The sequence below is a fragment of the Perca flavescens genome, chromosome 5 (assembly GCF_004354835.1).
Source record: "Perca flavescens isolate YP-PL-M2 chromosome 5, PFLA_1.0, whole genome shotgun sequence".
Taxonomy (NCBI): Eukaryota; Metazoa; Chordata; class Actinopteri; order Perciformes; family Percidae; genus Perca; species Perca flavescens.
Genome location: NC_041335.1, coordinates 22,331,517 through 22,352,797, shown reverse-complemented (window position 1 = coordinate 22,352,797; position 21,281 = coordinate 22,331,517). Strand labels below are relative to the sequence as shown.

Below are 21,281 nucleotides of genomic sequence, written 5' to 3'. Positions count from 1 at the left end.
TGTTGTACCAAATCAAAATGTTTATACTTGTGGACTTGTGTGTTAAAAAAGAACACCAAAAAAAGACACACCTTAAAGACAGAAGGACATGTCAGTGACAACACTATAATTTGTGATTGCTTTTACTGAAACACAGAACAGGCAATCACACAGATGGAGGCACCAGAACAAGTCTGCTAAAACCAAGCAGAATAACCCATTTCAGTGTTGCTTGCAAACTTTTCAAAAACGCTCTGAAAATGTGTAAATGTGGAGGTAAAGAATTTCAATGTATAAACAATATTTTCAAATGTATTTACATTTGTGTGGACATGGCATAAATACCAAGTGAGTCCTAGGCTGCACTGCCAAAATAGAAGGAAAACCAAACAGAGTGAGACAGAACCGTGAGCTTAGAGATAAAGCCATGTACATTCATCAGCGTTATTATAGTCAAGGACAAAGATTGATCAACCATACAGAAAATAGACAGCACCATTAAATAAGCATCAAGAAGGACACAAGCGGAATTTAAAAAGCATAAGACAGAAGAGGTCAGTGCATAGAGAAACAAGGGCCAAAACAGACTCACCCCCTCCCAAAAACATAGAAAAACACACCTCTCTCACCCTTTCCTTTTCTGAGGCTTCATTAGTTCATGGACTCTTGACTTAGAGGGAGGATAAGAACTTGATTGCAGTAATTTCCTCACTAAATGAGGCGACACTAATTGTAATACTATAATTAGTATTGTACCAGAAGGCGTAAATGTAAGAGCCCCAGTCTGTCATAAAGGCGCATGTTACCAAACACATACCTTTAAATGTAGGAGTGGCGCATGCATGTACACACATGCGCACACAAGTGTATATTAAAAAGAAATGGGGAAAACATGGATTGAGCTGTAAATCAAAAACTGAACAATGAAGTTGGGAAGGACAGTAGCGAGGGAGGCCAATAAGAGGTCAAGCAACTCTGTTGAAGCAGTGTGGTGTGCCAAAAAGATGTGGGCAAAGTGGAAGAAGGATGTATGGTCCGATTTGATGAAAAGTTTAGTCATAATCCTAAAGGCTACAGTATGTTTAATACTAAAGCCACAGGGGCTCACCATCTACAAGGTGAAGCTTGGTGGTGGCAGCATCGTGCTGTGGGGTTACTTCTCAGCAGCAAACCAATGGTGATGGTAGTGGGTTAAATAAATGCAGTAAAATGCAGACGCAATAAACCACAAAGCTAAAAAGTACAGAAGTAATGAAATGTCATGCCACAACATTCTGCGCCTAAAATGTGACAATAAAGACGAAGCTGCACTTTGATAAAAAGTCAGCTCAAAGTCATACTATGACTACTGGAGCAGTTTTTCAGTCTGTTTCTACTGGTCAAAAACAGTCAATAGACTAAAACCGTCTTAGTTGTGTAAACAAGCAGCAACTGCTCAGGCTTCTTTGACACAATCAATTAAAACAGACTTTTCTTTGCCTCAATTTGTGGTGCGAGTGGATTTGCTTGTGTTTGCACTTGTCTCTCTTCACATCTTTCCATTAACAATTCTAATCTTTTTTAATGTAAAATGCAACTGAACAGTGTAGTGCGGGTAAATTGGGAACGTCTGGAGGAGGCCCCTGTCCAACAGACTTTCAACTCACACCTCCGGCGGAGCTTTTCGTGCATCCCTGTGGAGGCTGGGGGCATTGAACCCGAGTGGACAATGTTCAAAGTTTCCATTGCTGAAGCTGCGGCGAGGAGCTGTGGTCTTAGGGTCTTAGGTGCCTCAAGGGGCGGTAACCAACGAACACCGTGGTGGACACCGGTGGTCAGGGAAGCCGTTCGACTGAAGAAGGAGTCTTTCCGGGATATGTTATCCCGGAGGACTCCGGAGGCAGTTGCAGGGTACCGAAGGGCCCGAAGGGCTGCAGCCTCTGCCGTGAAAGAGGCAAAGCAGCGGGTGTGGGAGAAGTTTGGAGAAGACATGGAGAAGGACTTTCGGTCAGCACCAAAGTGCTTCTGGAAAACTGTTCGCCACCTCAGGAGGGGGAAGCGGGGAACCATCCAAGCTGTGTACAGTAAGGATGGGACACTGTTGACCTCAACTGAGGAGGTAATAGGGCGGTGGAAGGAGCACTTTGAGGAACTCCTGAATCCGACTAATATGCCCTCTATGTTAGAGGCAGAGCTGGAGGATAATGGGGGATTGTCGTTGATTTCCCAGGCGGAAGTCACTGATGTAGTCAAACAACTACACAGTGGCAAAGCCCCGGGATTGATGAGATCCGTCCCAGAAATGCTCAAGGCTCTGGGTGTGGAGGGGCTGTCCTGGTTGACACGCCTTTTCAACATTGCGTGGAAGTCTGGGACGGTGCCAAAGGAGTGGCAGACTGGGGTGGTGGTTCCCCTTTTTAAAAAGGGGGACCAGAGGGTGTGTGCCAATTATAGGGGTATCACACTTCTCAGCCTCCCTGGTAAAGTCTACTCCAAGGAGCTGGAAAGGAGGGTTCGGCCGATAGTTGAACCTCGGGTTGAGGAGGAACAATGCGGATTCCGTCCTGGTCGTGGAACAACGGACCAGCTCTTCACTCTCGCAAGGATCCTGGAGGGAGCCTGGGAGTATGCCCAACCGGTCTACATGTGTTTTGTAGATTTGGAGAAGGCATATGACCGGGTCCCCCGGGAGATACTGTGGGAGGTGCTGCGGGAGTATGGGGTGAGGGGGTCTCTACTCAGAGCCATCCAATCTCTGTATGACCAAAGTGAGAGCTGTGTCCGGGTTCTCGGTAGTAAGTCGGACTCGTTTCAGGTGAGGGTTGGCCTCCGCCAGGGCTGCGCTTTGTCACCAATCCTGTTTGTAATATTTATGGACAGGATATCGAGGCGTAGTCGGAGTGGGCAGGGGTTGCAGTTTGGTGGGCTGGGGATCTCATCGCTGCTCTTTGCAGATGATGTGGTCCTGATGGCATCATCGGCCTGCGACCTTCAGCACTCACTGGATCGGTTCGCAACCGAGTGTGAAGCAGTTGGGATGAGGATCAGCACCTCTAAATCTGAGGCCATGGTTCTCAGTAGGAAACCGATGGAATGCCTTCTCCAGGTAGGGAATGAGTCCTTACCCCAAGTGAAGGAGTTCAAGTACCTTGGGGGTTGTGTTCGCGAGTGAGGGACAATGGAGCGGGAGATTGGTCGGAGAATCGGGCGCAGCGGGTGCGGTATTGCATTCAATCTATCGCACCGCCAGACGAAAAAGAGAGCTGAGCCAGAAGGCAAAGCTCTCGATCTACCGGGTCAGTTTTCATTCCTACCCTCACCTATGGTCATGAAGGCTGGGTCATGACCGAAAGAACGAGATCCAGGGTACAAGCGGCGAAATGGGTTTCCTCAGGAGGGTGGCTGGCGTCTCCCTTAGAGATAGGGTGAGAAGCTCAGTCATCCGTGAGGAGCTCGGAGTAGAGCCGCTGCTCCTTTGCGTCGAAAGGAGCCAGTTGAGGTGGTTCGGGCATCTGGTAAGGATGCCCCCTGGGCGCCTCCCTAGGGAGGTGTTCCAGGCACGTCCAGCTGGGAGGAGGCCTCGGGGAAGACACAGGACTAGGTGGAGGGATTATATCTCCAACCTGGCCTGGGAACGCCGATCCCCAGTCGGAGCTGGTTAATGTTGCTCGGGAAAGGGAAGTTTGGGGTCCCCTGCTGGAGCTGCTCCCCCCGCGACCCGACACCGGATAAGCGGACGAAGATGGATGGATGGCAACTGAACAGCCACATTCATCGCATTTGCAAATTTAACTGGGGCTTGTGGTTCAGCTTACAGTTTTGGAGAATGTTAGCCCCAAAACACAATAGGTGAATCTGTTCATAATGCACTGGAATAGATAAGAAAACTACTACTACAACTATTAAAACTCAAGCACGGTGAAACTGAATTGTTTGTACATTTTATGCCAAAAAGTAATGAATAAGAAAAATGATTTAGCCCTGTATTGTCAACATGTGTATGGATACTGTAAACAATAGGAGTCCAACTGAGTTGCCCATGTTTATAGTGATTGTGTTAATAGGGATTCTAAATGCACATGTGCACCAGTGTATATAGATTAGGTGTGTGTCAACATACAGTAAAGTAATGTGTAGAATCCTAAGCTCCATCGTCTTTTGAAACTGCTGAACTTTAAATAATTTTCTCAGCAATTCTTTCAAAATCAAATGGAAACAAAATTAGTTTGTGGATATGCTACAATGTAAAAACCTGTGAAAGACCTTGATTGTTTGTCATAAATAAAGGCCAATAAATAATTCTAATTTTTTGACTTGTCAGTGCAAACCTTCACGGTGCTCTGGTGGATTTGGCTGGTGGATTGGCCGTGATGTGGAGGACTATTGCAACTGGGGCTTTGAGCTGCAAACTGGGTCAAACATGACATACAACATCTTGTCTGAAATCTGCTGTGCCATCTGGCAGGAACTGAAAGACCAATTTCTGCATTTGTAAGACTCATGAGTGGAAGGATGCAGTCAGCAACTTTTGCAGTTTGGAACTTTTGAAAATCTCATAAGTTACCATGCGGGAATGCACAGAAAAAAGAAGGCACTCCGTAAGGGAGAAGCATCTTCCTGTAACTAAAAAGGTACATTTTAAATTTATTGCCATATAAATGTGATATAAACCAAAAACCGAAGATGTATTATGATTGATTTCAATAGATACAAGTGTAATAATGTCATTTTTGGCGCAAATACCATCTTTGTGCAGAAATTATTCACTTTCATTATAACCTGGGATTTCAAGCTTTGCAAACCTTTTTACTTGTACACTCTTTTTTTTGGGGGTGGGTGGCAAGTGTAGGGCTTTCAGAGGGTTAGAAGAGAATTTGCAACTTACTAATTCTGTTGGCGAAGGATTACCATAGCCTAAATCAACTTAATGAACAGCTTTATTTGGAATACTTAATTATGCAATGTCTTTCATTGTATTAATTAGTATCAAAATAAGAATTTGCTGTGATATGTAGTGCATATAAAGTTCAACCGAATCAAGCGCAATCAAATGGTTGCCTCAATGTTTCCTTTAATTAACATTTAGTGGCTTTTGAAAATATTGAAAATCTGAGCATACTCTTACAGGTATCATCAGTGAATTGTTGAGGACCACAAATACACATGAAGGCTCATGACCCTTTGGAAAAGCTTTTAAACCACTTATTGTGGGATATTGATTTGTTTGCTTGTTTGTTTGACATTGAGTGCTCCTGTATGCGTGAGGCAAGTAGAATAAATCAATTTCACTACTTTTTTATGAAATAATGCAGCACATGAGAACACTCACATATGAACATGTGTGACAGGATACACATTCCCACCGCCAGTGTCACACTATTCTGCTCATCGACAGTTGGTGGCGGTAACAAACCAAGAAATGCTGATAGTATCAACAAATGCAAGGAAGAAGACTCTTAAACTAGCAAACGTGGATGTTAACAATACAGGATTTAAAATAAAAATCAGCTTTTTACTTTTATAAGAAATGAAATACATTCGTCATGTTTGTTAGACCTTAAGGATAATGTATACACAATACACATATGTAAACAAAGGTTTGGTTTATTTATAAGAAAACTGCACAAGGTACCTTTAAACTGTGGATAGAAACTTTTGTTGCAATGTGTTTTCCTATCAGCGACACCAGTAGGGTTTATTCTTTCTGATTTGAATGAATATTTGCATTTTGAAAATAAAAATTAGCAATTTAAACTGTGACAAAAAAAAAGAACATATCAATAAAATGAGATGTTTAGATCAATTCATTGTTGTTATTGTTGAAGCAGAGAGAGACAGATTGATTATTGCTGATAAATAATTAATTAAGATTAGTATTCAAGTGGCGCTATCAGACCAATTCCCTTCCTTTGACAAGTCCACTGAGATATCGTCTTTGCTATTCTGCCAGCCCTTTTAACCAGGGAGAATCTTATAGTAGTTGTCAGTGAGATAGCTTAGTTAAACATTACTTAATGATACAAAAAGAAACACCCTCTCCAACTGACTATACAGTTTTCTAAGAGATATTCTACCTCCATGTCCTGGTGACATCTGATCCCCTAGTGCATTTGTTTACCATTCCAGGTCAGAGGTACATCGCATTGAGGATTCCACAACGCTGGTGTACAAACACTTCATATCAGAAAGAGAATGTATTAAGTCTCATGGGCTTGTTCAACAATTGACAAATCTCAAGTCATGACACAGACTGAATAAAACAACTAATAAATGTGACTGCATTTATGCATGAGAATCTGAAGAGGAAACCACATTACAAAAGACAAGACTGAGGAAGTTGTTGCTTAGACTGCAAGATATTGTGAAGGGACATTTCCAGTGTGCAGCATACTATGTTCAGTGAGGGTTGCTCGTAGTAAAATGCACCTCTCTCTTACCACTACAAAAAATGTCAACTGCATGCACAAACTCAAGTGAGCCACTGAGTCAGTCTAAATAATTTTCATTATTTACTATCATGACAAATTTGAGCTTATGCTTGTTAGTTATGATCTATTGGACCAAATTATTTACAGTGCACAAGCTTGGTACTATTCTCAACACTGTAAATAATGCAATATTATCTACAGTGGGGCACGTAATCTTGTGCTACGTTTACACGTGGCCGGCTATTTTCATAAACGGACATTTCAACCTCTCCGTTTTCAAAAATAACGAATCACTTCCTCTTTCTCTCTCTCTCTCGGGTGCCTAAACCTCAGTTTGTCTCAGTTTATATGCAAATGAAGATTTTAAAAATCTCCACTCTGGCCAGAGTTTTTAGAAAGTCTCGGTTTCAGAGGCAAATTCTCCGTTTCCGTGTAAATGAAGGGAAATGTCTCCTTTTGTAAAAAATAACCATGTATGTGTAAACAGGGTCTTGGTTGCCTGCAAACTACAAATTTGCTACATTGTGCTGGATACTTAACACTCTGTGGGCTTTCTGTTTTAACAGGATCTACAGCTAATTACACACACACACACACACACACACACACACACACACACACACACACACACACACACACACACACACACACACACACACACACACACACACACACACTATCAGTCAATCAACATTAATCTTTATTCGGGGTTCGTACACCTTTTCCAAGGTCAAATTCAAGCACTTTTCAAGCACTTTAAAAGGTCCATTTTAAAGCTTTTTCCAGCACCTTACATCACCGTAAAATATATACCAATACATAGTCAAAATTATTATTCAGTGTTTTTGTCACATTAAAATTACAAAACACAATTTTGGCAGTTTATAGTATTATTACTATAAACTGCCAAAATTGTGTTTCGTAATAGCAGAAGGATCAGATATTTAAACAAAGTGGTGTTTAAGGTGGTGCACCCTCTTAGATTTTGCTCAAAGTTTATGCAACCCTTAATGTCCTTTCACACTTTTTTCCAAATCTGGGGCATGCTGTACAAACTTGTAATGGTTCAGTCATATTGACATGTTTGTTTTCCACCCTACAAAGTTCGGGCTGCCTATGAATTAATGTTCAAATATTGCTTCCCAGATAATGTGATTTTCAGGCTGTAAAACTGAAGTAATTTCAAGGGCTAAAAATATGAAAACATAGGATTTGAAGAGAAATATTTTACAAGCCTTGGTTTTGGGACACGTTCTTGATATAGACAAGGTTTGAACAACATCTGAGACAGTGCAACAACAACCTGTAATTCCATTTTAACCCAGAAGACTGACAGTGCACAGGCACCTGCCTGATAAATAGCTACTTTCCTATTAGCTATTTATTTACTGGAATAGAGCAGTGCAAATAGTGCATAAAGCTATCCTCAACCTTACAGTAGGCTACTTGTATGACACTATCTGACAAGATTTCTGTTCAGCAATCAACGATTGTTGTTATGCACCAGGCTAACGTTTGCAGGTTTTAATTTGTGGGTAGTAACGTTATAGTTACTCTGATGTAACTTTGGCTATGTTCACTGAATATTCCACAAATGAACGTGCCATAACAGACATGCAATACTAACATTACATTATCACATCAAGTATATCAGTCACTTAGCCTGCAAATTCCTAGCTAGAAGTTACTAGCGTAAACAAATAGGCGCTAACTGGTGCTAACGTGTACAGTAGACTACTTCAGTTGGCTTACTTTAAACTTACTTCATGTGACTCGAGAGCGCAGACTCGCCCATTGTGAAAAGCTGCACGTCTTTTTTGCAGACTTTACAAGAGGCAACTCGTAGGGTTTGTCCCCTTTTAATCCATAATAAACGAACCCTGTTTATTTCATTAGTTAATTCACCTGTCTTGATCAAAGACCAATAAGTAAATCATGTTCTTTGAGTGAATAGGGAAAGGGTGAGAAAAAATAGGAAGCAGTGTGAATCAGACTGATTTTTCAGCTCTCCCAGCAAACAATCAAAATCACAGAGGTTGGTTTCCACTGTAATGAGTCACATTTAGAATAAATAAGCTTTGCAATGGTAATTAAGATGTATTTAAATTAATCAATCAAAATCAATTCAACAACTATGAACTGTCAGACCAAAAGATTATGCTCATTACTTGAATCACACTCATTAACTCCCAATAAATCCAAAGAGCTGACAGCTGAAAATACTAAACACACTTTTGGCTGCATCATCATCTGATCTGCACAGCGGCAACATTAACACAAAGACAGAGGCAGCGATGTTAGTCGGCAAAATTATTCTAGCATTCCATGTAATGCATGTTTTACATTTTAACCATCACCTGTGCAGACCTGCCAACTTTAAGCTCTCTGACGCGCGCTCTTTGACGCGCGCTCTTTGACGCGCGCTCTCTCTCTCTCGGACGCGCGTTCTCTGATGCGCTCTGTCTCTGCTACACACGCAAAAACACACACTTCACACCTTCTCCATAAACAACATGAAATAAAGGAGAGGGCCAACTTTTCCTGCTACAGATTCCCCACCGTGGTCAGAAAACACAGGGGAGACACTTTGTTTCTGTCACTATGACTCTAGAGTCACTACTTGCTCCGATCGCCGGCACTCTATCACTTCTCCCTCTACCACACACTCCCCACACACACACACGCGGCTCGACGCACACACCAGCGCACAAGTATAAACATCAGGCCATTTACATAGGCTACGGCGAGAGCTCTGCGTGGAGCCTCCGCACAACTGTAAAAACGGCCTTAAGATGGGCACAATGAGGAGAGAAGCTAAAATAAGCCCGAGTCCGACCCGAGCCCGATCTGTAAAAAAAAAAAAAAAACGGCCCGAGCCCAGCCCGAATGGGCTTAGCCTGTTGGGCCACGTCGGGCCCCATCGGGCCCCGACGGGCTTGCAGGGCTCTACAGCAGACCGTCATGGAGAGGTACTCTGCATCAGCGCCTTACTAAACGCTACAAAGAAATAACGAAGGCAGACATGCTGAGCACTGTCGAGAAGCCAGGTTACCAACCTAGCACTAAACCTGCAGAAAATAGTTCCTTCTCAGGTTTTTTATATTTGCACTATTTTATGACACTTTATTAAGCATTTCTTACTTATTCTTTAATTTTGCACCTTAATGTTAAGAGATAATTGTTAAGTGTTCATTGTGATTTTAGACCTGTTTACATTTTAATTATTTGAGTGTTTTCCATGGTTGTGTTGACATTTCCGCTTTTATAACTGAGGGGATTATAATCAGAGCAGGGTTAAGTTTAAAATAAAAATGTTTAAATTTAATATATTTTTCTCCTCGTCCTTATTTTAAATAGGTCATAAAAAATATCAATAATTATCGATATCGACCGATATGAAAAACTTATATCGTGATACAGTTTTCAACCATATTGCCCAGCCCTACCCATATATTTGTTAGTCTAACCAACAGGAGGCAGAGAGAACTAATAAATATGCCTAAGTACTTCTGTGTTAAAGATGAGAGTTAGACCAGGTTAACACGTAGCCTTCTTCTGATTACTGAAGGGAAATTAAGTAGTCCAAGTAATGATCTACTCATAAAGCAACTTAAATAGGCCTAAAGCAACTACTAAAAGCACAAGATTGAAGCCTGACAGAGACACAATTATAGGCTAATAAATAACATGGGTCAGATATTTTCAGATACGCTTTTAAAAATTTGACATGGGTGACATTGCATTATGTCAGTTGCTATCACATCACATAAATAGCCTAACTGTTACCTTTAGCTTACGTTAATCAGCACCTGGCCTTTCTAAAACCTTTTAGTTTTCTAGCCATTCCACCACTTTTCTAACTGCCCCCAACTAATGAGGAGGATGGCAGGTGTGATAGGCTAGCCTACTGACACCAGTGTTGGGCAAGTTAATTCCAAAACGTAATACATTACAGATTACCAGTTACGGTCATTTGAGAGTAATTAGTTCTATTACAATATTACCGTCTCTGTATTGTAATGCTTTACACTACTTTTGTGTTACTTTTGAGTTACTTTCACCAAAATAAAAGTATACCAAGTATTCTTGGCAGGTAGCTTGTGAATTTCACCACGGGGTCAACAAAGTCTCATCTTTATCCACTTTAATACATAATAATGTATTCATATTATTTTGTATTATTAATCTGACGCTGCAAAGTAACTAAAGCTATAAAATAAATAGTTAAGTAAAACGTACAATAGCCTACTTGACTCAGTCTGAATTGTGGTGGACAAGAAATACCCTAATAATGTCGATGTCTGTCTTGCACACGGTGCAGAACGCGGGATGAGGTTCTATACGGTCTCTGTGAGGTAGCCTGGACATGTGGAGGAAAGACTCTCTCTCCCGTTAAGAAATCGTTCCGAAACTTTTTTTGAGGCGGTTCAGCCATGGCATGCAAGCCTACAGTTATCCGGACAGCCTGGCTTGCTGAGGCACTGAATTGAATTAAACGCGGAAAGCATTTGGCTAGGAGGGGCAGGTGGGCGGAAGGGTAAAATGCAGCGCTCTGATTGGCCGAAAGCTTTTCACTCCACTTACACGCTGTAGATTGCATAGAAACTGAAACCGGCGAAATGCGAGATGCAACAAAATGCGTACCTAGAGAGCAGCGAATCGTACAAGCGTACTTAAGGGTCAAAATGCGTGCAGAGTACAAAAAATGCGTACATGTTGGCAGGTCTGCCTGTGTGCATTTACCACGGGTGTACATGGCCTTCAATAGACCTTTGTCATGGCAGACAGATTGACAGAACAGGAAAAGCATATTAATGATGAAGGCTGCATTCCACTTAGAGGAGGTCCTGGTATTGTGCGTGCTTGGTTTACTGGAATACGGTAGCTCACTTAGACAGTTAACACAACGGAGCCATTGTTAATGTTACTAATTAACACCTGTTCTTTTCCTGCTATGACAAGTCAAATGTCTGCTGTGAAATAGAGCCCTGCAAGCCCGTCGGGGCCCGACAGGCTAAGCCCATTCGGGCCGGGCTCGGGCCGTTTTTTTGTTTTTGTTTTTTTTTACAGATCGGGCTTGCGTCGGACTCGGGCTAATTTTAACTTCTCTCCTCATTGTGCCCATCTTAAGGCCGTTTTACAGTTGTGCGGAGGCTCCACGCAGAGCTCTTGCCGTAGCCTATGTAAGTGGCCTGATGTTTATACTTGTGCGCTGGTGTGTGCGTTGAGCCGTGTGTGTGTGTGGGGAGTGTGTGGTAGAGGGAGAAGTGATAGAGTGCTGGCGATCGGAGCGAGTAGTGACTCTAGAGTAATAGTGACAGAAACAAAGTGTCTCCCCTGTGTTTTCTGACCACGGTGGGGAATCTGTAGCAGGAAAAGTTGGCCCTCTCCTTGATTTCATGTTGTTTATGGAGAAGGTGTGACGTGTGTGTGTTTGCGTGTGTAGCAGAGACAGAGCGCATCAGAGAAGGCGCGTCAGAGAGAGAGCGCGTCAAAGAGCGCGCGTCAGAGAGAGCTTAAAGTGATTGATGTTGGTCTAGGGTCGGGCCGGGTTCGGGCTGAAAAAATTGCAGGCGTTGTCGGGCTGGGGTCGGGTAGGGCTTGAACACCACGGGCCAGGGCCGGGTTAGGGCTGGAGTTTTTGGCCCGTGCAGGGCTCTACTGTGAAAAAGTTTTATCACCATAAGTAACCGCTGGAAAATACAAAACTGCACCTAAATAAGCACAACTGCATTGTATTGCCTCTTGATTACCAGTTTCCCTGTTCTCCCAGGGCTTCTCCGCTGAGGCTGGCTTCCTCTACATGTCTTCACGATGTACAGTAGTTTCTGTACTGTGTTTGCTATTGATTAATCTGTAGTTAAGACAACCTGTAAATACTTGAAATCACTCATTGCTGATGTGAATACTCAATCATTTCTTTTATATTTAATTAGTGTATTTAATTCACAGTAAACCAATATGTAGATTTGATTTAACTTTGGCTTTAAAATATATTTTCTTACAGGGCTGGACAATTTTGGCTAAAATCATAATCACGATTAATCGAACACGTTACCTCAATTATGATTATTGAACGATTAAAAAAAATATATATCTTTTCTTATACTGTAAATATGTTCACGGTTATTTTTTCTAATGAAAGAGTGCATATAATCCTATCTTTGTGATTCTAAAATAAGGAAACACAGATAGCAATTAATGCTTATTTATTAAATATTTCAAACTGAACTAAAATCTACAACAATTGATTTTACAATGAAATAAAAACGTCTTATAAAAAAGTAATTTAAGTTTTAATGTAAAAAAAAAAATTTCCTTAAAATTTAGAAAATAAGAACTTTTATAAAGTTATTTTTGTAAACAAAATTATGGTAAATATTTCCATGCCATCTTAAAAGTAAAATATAATTTCTCTCTTGTAAACAAAATAAATTGCAAATAAAATAAATTATTGTAAATATTGCCAAAATATAAACTTATATCCTTTGTAAACCTTTTGATCTCCCTCTCAGGGATCTTGTCCTGTCACTCTCTATGCATAGGCGTTTACTCCAGATTCTTACTAAGAAACACTAGCATGTTTACCTTTTCAAAGTGCTTAACAGACTTAAGTTCAGCAGCTACTTTTTTATGACGTTTGGTACATGTTGGGCAGCACAGTTTGGGAAAAATAGTGTCGCGATGACACAGTGTATCTTCTGTCGAGTGTTTTAACGAGTTGTTTAAACCCACTGTGCTCCACCGTAGCTATGGGAGCCATGTCCTTTGCGATGTAGTAACTATTGGCGTCCGTTATTTCTCTCCATTTTCTTGAATCCTTTTCATATTGTGTAGCATTTGTAAATGCGTGTGTTATCGACACCTGCTTTGTGGAGGCACTTGTTGCTGGGCGATTGTCAGCCTCTCTCTTTTTTTTGTTTCTGTTCATATTCGGTAATGTGACTGCGCTCCAGGTGTTGAAATACATTGCTGGTATTACCTTTGGTCGCTATAACAGTTTTTCTGCAGTGTTTGCATTTGACTTGTTTGTTCTGTGTTGTCTTTATTGAAACCAAAATGTGTCCAAACGACGTGCTCCGGCTCCTGTTGCTGAGTTGACTTGGCGTTTGAGTTCTCCTCCATGTTGCTTCAATGTCGCAGACTGGACGGGGCGGAGTCACGTGACTACACACGCAGCGGCCGTAATATGTTTTAAGGGGAAAGTACATTAACACACAGTGGGTGGCCGCAGAGAAATATTAATAGGATTAAAAGACCGAAATAACCGACTTGGTAAAATTACGTTGGTTATAGGCTCTGAATTTCTGTTTTGATTAATCATCCAGCCCTATTTTCTTAATAATTTCTTATTGTCTAAATATATTTCTTAGTGCTTTTTTGGTTCATTCAAAAAGTGGTACACTGAAACTTATTTGCAATCCTTTCACACTCTAAGAACCCACAACTCTCAGTACTCTCATGGACAAATGGCTGTAAAGCTCAGAAGTGACAAAGACGAAAACTAATTTTGATAGCTCTGTATGCCTTAGGCAGCACAAAGGAGAATCTTTATATCTTGTGATGCAAAATAATACTGTCAGAGAGGACTGTTATTCAACAAAACCAAATTATGCTGACACTGATGGTCTGCTTGAGACTAGGAGCAATAATAAAGCAAGAATGGCAAGTCTTTATTACTAAAGCTTTGTGTGGCCCACAGTGAATTGATAACACACTGAAACTCATTTCCTATAAATATATACCTCTACAGCAGGACCTCTGGAGTCAGTTTAATTGCTCATTAAAATGAAATAATGAAATACTGTTGAATGACAAAAACCATTTAATTATTAATCGGTACTTCATCAAAGCTTCAAAAAACATTTTCGTTTCACTCTGAGCAACGACAGCCACTGTGCAATAAAAGATATCATTTTCTATAATTTCCTTTTTTGAACATCAAAGCATGCACATCTAATGGAATTATCATTTAAGGGATCTAAATCTGATTTATTGCTAATCTACACAACATAATGAAAACAAAGGGACACTTTCATGACTAATTGATAAGTGCTGGAAAATGTTTTTATTCACTCTGAGCAATAACAGGGATGGGGAAACAATGTAATAGAACATTCTTTACCGCCCTCTAAAATTTCAAAGCATGGATGTTTAACAAGATACTCTTTCAAAGCCCCATTCCATCAGCAAAGCTTTACTGGAGGAGGTCCTCTGATTGGACTTCAGGCCCATTTAGATTACAGAGGGAGGAGGGTGAATATTTGCCATGCTCCATACATAGCAATTAAGATTCTTATTAAAACCTTGTTCAGATTCTATTTTGTAAGAAAATGAATTGTCTACAGTGGTGGAATGCAACTAAGTACATTTACTCAAGTACTGTACTTAAGTACAAATTTGAGGTACTTGTACTTTACATGAATCTTTTCATGCCACGTTCTACTTCTACTCCACTACATTTCAAAGAGAAACACTGTACTTTTTTTACTCCACTAAATTAATCTGACAGCTTTAGTTACTAGTTACTTTAACTAATTAAGATGTTTGCACACAAAACACATGTAGTTCATAAAATACAATGCTTTATTATAAATTAAACTACCCGACAATATATAGACCTACAAGTACAGCTGAAATAATTAGATGACAAAACACTTAGTTGATTGACACAACTGTTTGCTTCCAGTTTCTAAAATTTGAGGATTTTTCTGCATTGAGTACTTTTACTTTTAATACTTTAGGTATATTTTCCTGATGATACTTATGGCGCTTACCCACTGCTAGTACCAGCTCTACTCGGCTCTGTTCGGCCGCAGTGCCCCGTCCTCCATTTTTCATTGCAGATTTAGTACCGCCTCATGCATGAGGTGAGTGTGGCTGGTCGTCATAGTGACGCCACAGGAAAGTGCCATGACACGACACACAGAAAGTTGAAGGTGTGCCGTTTTTGACTCTCGGCATGTGGCGGTTGCCACAGCCAGAAGACAAATTTTGTTTCAAAAGAAGCTGGAGGCAGCAACAAAAACACAGCTGGCTAAACTATTTAAAAATGGCGGGTTGGTTCATGACGCCCCCGTCTGTCACTAGCAATGATGATGCAGTGATTAGTGACGATTCTCTCTGACCAGGGTGGGAAATTAACTTTTTTGTCCAATTTTACCAGCCACTTATATTTTTTACCAGCCACTTTTTCCGGAATTAAAATTTATAAAAGAGAGTGCACTAGCATATTTTGAATTGCTTCAATAAATTATTTTTTATTATTAATACATATTTTATTAATATAATTTATTTATTATATGATATATCTAATTTCAACATATGTGTCAGTGGCTTGTTGATCTTTAGATTGTTTAGATTTACTATCCTGGCCTGGGACACACATTCATATGTATGATAAAGGACTTATTGGACTTTAACTTATCATTGATCTTACAATAACGAGCGTAGCTGTCCTCAATTTGGGTCATCCTGTACGTCTCATCTCCGGTTTTTCCTGCATCCACCGTGTGTGTGTGTGTGTGTGTGTGTGTGTGTGTGTGTGTGTGTGTGTGTGTGTGTGTGTTATCAGTCGCGGGGTAGAACTGAGCAGCAGAGACCCGACAGGATTAAAACGGCAGCATCTTTCAGCGACTTAAACATCGTTACAGTCTACATCTACATTGATGTTAAAATGTATGCAGGTTGGCAGGACGGTCTGAAATGTTTTGCACGGTCTTTTGCTGTACGTTTTGTCAATGCGCCACTTGTTCGAAAAGTACCTTCTCTTCTTTACTTCGCCCTCAACAGTTTGTACATCCATAGCTACTGCTGACGCCGCGGCGGGCCTCTTAACACCGGGGATATGTTGCCGCATTTTTTTAACAGATAATTTTCCTTTCGTCTGTACCTCAGCTCAGCTAGCTACATGGTGTCACGGACTAGCGCTAAAAACTACTTGACTATGCGCGGTCAAAGCCCCGGCTGTGAACGGTTTCATTTCCTATAAGTTCTTCACAATAAAAGTCCTCCGTTATTTTGGTATTTGAATGTTATTATGAAGCAGCAAAATCCGAAAATGTTGGGGATTCATTAGCAGTAACGCGACTCCTATAAGCATTGTGCATGTTACTTAGCAACAGCATTCTTTGACAAAAGCTGTCCAATCCGTTACAAGGAATGTTTCACAATCCACCCACCACTGTGGCTAGTAAACAACGCAAAGTCAGGGTGCTAATTTCCCACCCTGTCTCTGACCAATCAGTAGTCTGCAGGTTTTCACGTCACCTTTTGGTATCGCCTCAGATCGCTTGGAACCTCGACGGAGGTGATACTAAAAACGTACCTGTTGGCTAGTAGCATTTTGTGTTTGTACTAGAACATGTTTACATGCTTTAAATGTTAAAAAACACTTTATTTTTCTCATACTGCCAATGGCTGCTGCACCTGTATTCACCCTCTGTATGAGATGCTCTGTAGGAGTGCCTGTCTCTTTAAGACCTCCTCCCAAAAAAGCCCAGTGTACTGTGATTGGCCAGAATGCTTCCTGGAAACTCTGGAGCCTCCACTCCATGTTTTACTAGTTAAAGCTGGAGCTACTGCAACAGAGTTTAGCAGGAATTTGTACTGCGAAAAATCACCAATAAAGTATTCTTAACCAAATATTACACAACCAGACATATCCCAGCAGTAAAGTGACCGGAATTTGGGGAGAAATGACCAGCATTGGCCAAGATTACAGCTTTGTCGCGTTAGCATGTAGCTACTGAATAGTTAGCAGTAAGCTAACGTTAGACTGTAGTGGAACGAAGGAGCACATTCCGTCACAAATCGCTGATAAAAGGTTTCTAAACCAAATACACCCAATTGGACATGTTTCAGCAGTAATGTGACCCAGAATTGGGGAGAATTTAATATAGCAGCAATTTCTACAAATAAAGGCTTTTAACCTGTTCAAATCCACCTCTTTTGCTTGATTTTCATCTATTTCCCTTTCCCAAAGGGAAAAGCCTATAACTTATAGAAGAACTGCAAGGCCAAAGGCTTCATTTGAAACCTAAATTCTTCAAGTTTCTGAAAATGTGCTTGATTAGCATGTGATTAAAACACAACATACACTACAGCAGTTCAAACATGGTTCAAAATAGTTATTATGGTCCAGTCTAAAAAAAAAATTTTTTTGGAAAAAAAAAAAAAAAAAAAATAACTAAAACATACTTTGTGCCACACTATGCAGAACACAACACATACCTTCTAGACCTTGTCAACAAGACCTCTATAAAGTTTCAAAACTCTAATCCTAACCTAATGGGAGCTAGGGTCACCGGCAACCCGGTGGATGCTAACAGGTTTTAAAAAATACTCCATAAACAGAAAATGTTTCAGGAGTAATGTGACCCGGAATTGGGGAGAATTTAACGACACTGGCAGCCAAGGTGACTTTGTTTACTGCCATTAGCATTTAGTTACATGCAACAATGTTAACACCGCAGTGGCTTTAAAAAAGATGACCAATCATAGCAGGCCAGCTTAGAGTTGCGTAAGACATAGCCGAGAGTAGAAAATACTCTTGAAACAGGAGTGTTCAGAATAGTTGGAAATCTGAACATTATTTGAAGTCTGAGCTGCAGTCAACTTCTGGTGCTTTCAGAATCACCATATGTGCAATATATACTGTAGTTTTTCTTTTGTTAAATTCAAAATTATAATGATTATCTTTAAATGTGAAAACAACTGTTCTAACTGTGAGCCTAATGTTTATTATACTATCATATGAAACCACCATTACCAATACCAATGGCAGAAAGAAAAAGAAAAACTTACTCATTAGCCTAATTGTCTGGAACCAAAATCTCATCAGTTACACATCCTGAGCAAATGCCATAAATGACTAAACCAAGCTTCTGTTCAAATAAATCGAAACTACATTAAACAATAAACAGAGCACACAAAATGAGGCTCTTGTAGTTGGTCTGCACCTGGGAGGCTGCAATATATATAACCATAACAAGTAATGTGTCTGATCAGCATGCATTTTAATGCCAAGATGTGACACTACAGATTGAGTGTACGTTCTTGGATAAAGAACTCCATATCTAGTCTATCTATTTTTGTCAAAGGGATAGGGCTCAACCTTTAAACTGAAAAGATAATTCTGTGCAGCTACAGCAGGTGCAATAAACTATGATGGGGGCAAATGGAAAACTAGGGATGTCATGGGAACCGATACTTCGGAAACAAGTTAATGCCAAAATTCTGAAAACGTGATTGTACTTGTTTTTCCACAGTACCGTAGGTACCAGAGATGCAATTCTTCCAGACCTGACGGGACCAGCATATAAACATACCAGTGTTGTAGTCCGCTTTTAAATGCCGAAGAAGAAAAATGCCTACCCACAGTATATAGCGCATCATCTCCGTGCACGATGCGCACTGACTGCTGGACTACAATAAGCCTCTGGTTTTGCCGTACATCTACGGCAATGGCTATCACAAGTTTACCTGTAACTCCCAAACCGCAAGTTTTGTTTTCCTTTTTTCTTCATATAGAGCCTAATGTTAGCTACAATAGCTGACATTAGCAGTTACTCCAGCGGACCTCTGCATAACGTCAGTTAAATTAACTTTACCAAGCCCGGTTCTATGTGAAAAAACAACGGCAAAGAGAAACAGACTTACAGACTTAACATACTTGCTGTTTCGGACTTCCAGGTGAACTCATGGAAGACGTTACCATATGCTAGATGTTTGGTTAAAACAGGCTTCGGAGCAGCGGGCTGTGTGTCCAGATGACACGCTCTCCTTCCCCTCTCCCCTCAAAATTACACTTTCTTTAGTGTCCCTCCAAGTGTTATCCTTGTTATTCTTATCGTGAAATACACATTATAATGGTATACACAGTACATGGGATTTATTGTTTTGTTTTTTTACCCTGGTATCAAATTTGGTATCATGAATTGTGGAATTTCACTGGTATTGGTATCGACCACTGAATTTCTGGTATTGTGAGATCCCTACTAAAAACTAAAAACTCAACAGACTTCTTTATTTTTATAAATATTTGATCTGAAAGAGTTCCTAATTGAAAATGATTCACAACCAAGGTAAAATAAATATATTGTGCTGTTTTTGAGTTGTGCTGTATGGGTTAAGTGTCTTGCTCAGGGACACATTGGTTGATGTATCGCAGTGGGAATTGAACCCAGATCTCCCACACCAAAGGCATGTGTCATATCCACTGCACCATCACCACCCATTCCCACTCAACGTCTTTCTTCTATGTTCTATTCAAGAGATTAGGGAGGAAAGAAAATCTTAAATTGCTCGTCACTTTGCACAAGAGGATGGACAGTCCATTAAATATATGGGGGATTTCTTTTGTATGTCCGATTATTATAAATTATTTCTACAGGTAACATTTAATATAATACACGGTACGGAAGGCAAAGACATTTCTCCATTCTCAGCTGAGGCGGACACATTAACGTAACCGCTGCAGTGCTTTAACATTGCACTTTAGCCTAGCAGCTAGCAAAGTTTCCTTCTGCTTATAGCTTAATCCCGACAAAACAGCATGGTTGAGCCAATGTTTTTTTCGGGGGTAAGACCATTCACTTTACTGGCAGTTTTGACAACAGATGAAGCCACTGTGTCCTGAAAAGCTCAAGCTTGTTGTTTTGGCCCAAGTTTGGACAGGATTCAATACAGGATGCCTCATCTGGCCTCCATCGCTATTCAGTGATCAGGTCCCCTCTTTATATCGCACTCTGACCTGCACAATTGTGTGTAATAGGGCACCTCTGTCTTCTATTTTCATGTTCATTTTCATTGAGTCTAATCAGTCATTGGCATTTACTCATAGCACAATAAGCGGTGTTGTGCATGTAGTTTAGAGTGTTGTAAAAAAGAATTGGTATGAGTGGGTGTGTGTCACATCCCCAAAGAACATCAGACAGAGCCCATGTCATTAGTACCCAATGAAGAAAGTCTTTGATGTTGCCTATCCCTCTTCTTGTTTGATGGGGCTGGCCTTATAGATGAAGCACAAGAATCAAATGATGCATTATGTACCGAGGCCCCAACACAGCATCAGTTAGCCTAGTCTAGTTGCCTGGCACACTCAGATCAAAGTGAGGGGCCCCTACAAATCCCAGACAAGATAGCGTGGAACACTCAACAGCTTCCAAAGCACAAACCAAACTCTCATTTCATGCCCAGAAAAACATACCTAATTCAGGGACACATCAGAAGACAGCAGGAGTGGTGAGGCAGCCTCTCCTAATACAGGGACTATAAATCTTAGAAATGCACCCATGAAGACAACCTCTATATGGAATAATAGAGGAAGGGTATGCTATCCAGGACATCTTAAGATAAACCAAAGACACATATTTAAAGATCGGCGTATGACGCTTTCCATCATTCCAGGTTTATCAAATATCAAACTCAGGTGTAGGTGTGATTTTGTGTGCAGTGACAGACCAGGTCCCGCTACTTACATCTGATACTATCAGTCTGTTCCTTCAACACACACATGTACAATGTCTTCACGTTTAAAAAAGATTTCCATCAGATTTGAGTTATAGACTGTGAGTCTGAGTTTTTCAAAGAAAATGTCTTGTCATTGTTAAATTAGAGTTATTTTTGACGCCGCATATAAAGGTGTCAAAATAGCTTGGATGATCTTCAAGCACAACATGCTTTTTTAGAACAATAATTTAATGTTTTATACCCTTCCCAGAGAAGCCCAACATATAAACTATAGAGTTGAAAAATATATCTATATGTTGTACGGATTGTTTACTCAAAGATTTTATACATTTTGCATTGCTGTCTCAATATATTCATCAAAGTGAGGCATTGATGCACAAACAAGACAGTTTAAGGTTACCATTTATCATGAGAAAGTGCTAG

The 21,281-nt window shown here is 40.5% G+C and overlaps 1 protein-coding gene across 2 annotated transcripts in view; it reads right to left on the bottom strand.

Annotated features, from left to right (window-relative positions):
* Positions 1–21,281, bottom strand: part of ipo11 (importin 11) — a 146,384-nt gene that overhangs the window by 14,044 nt on the left and 111,059 nt on the right. The window lies entirely within an intron of this gene.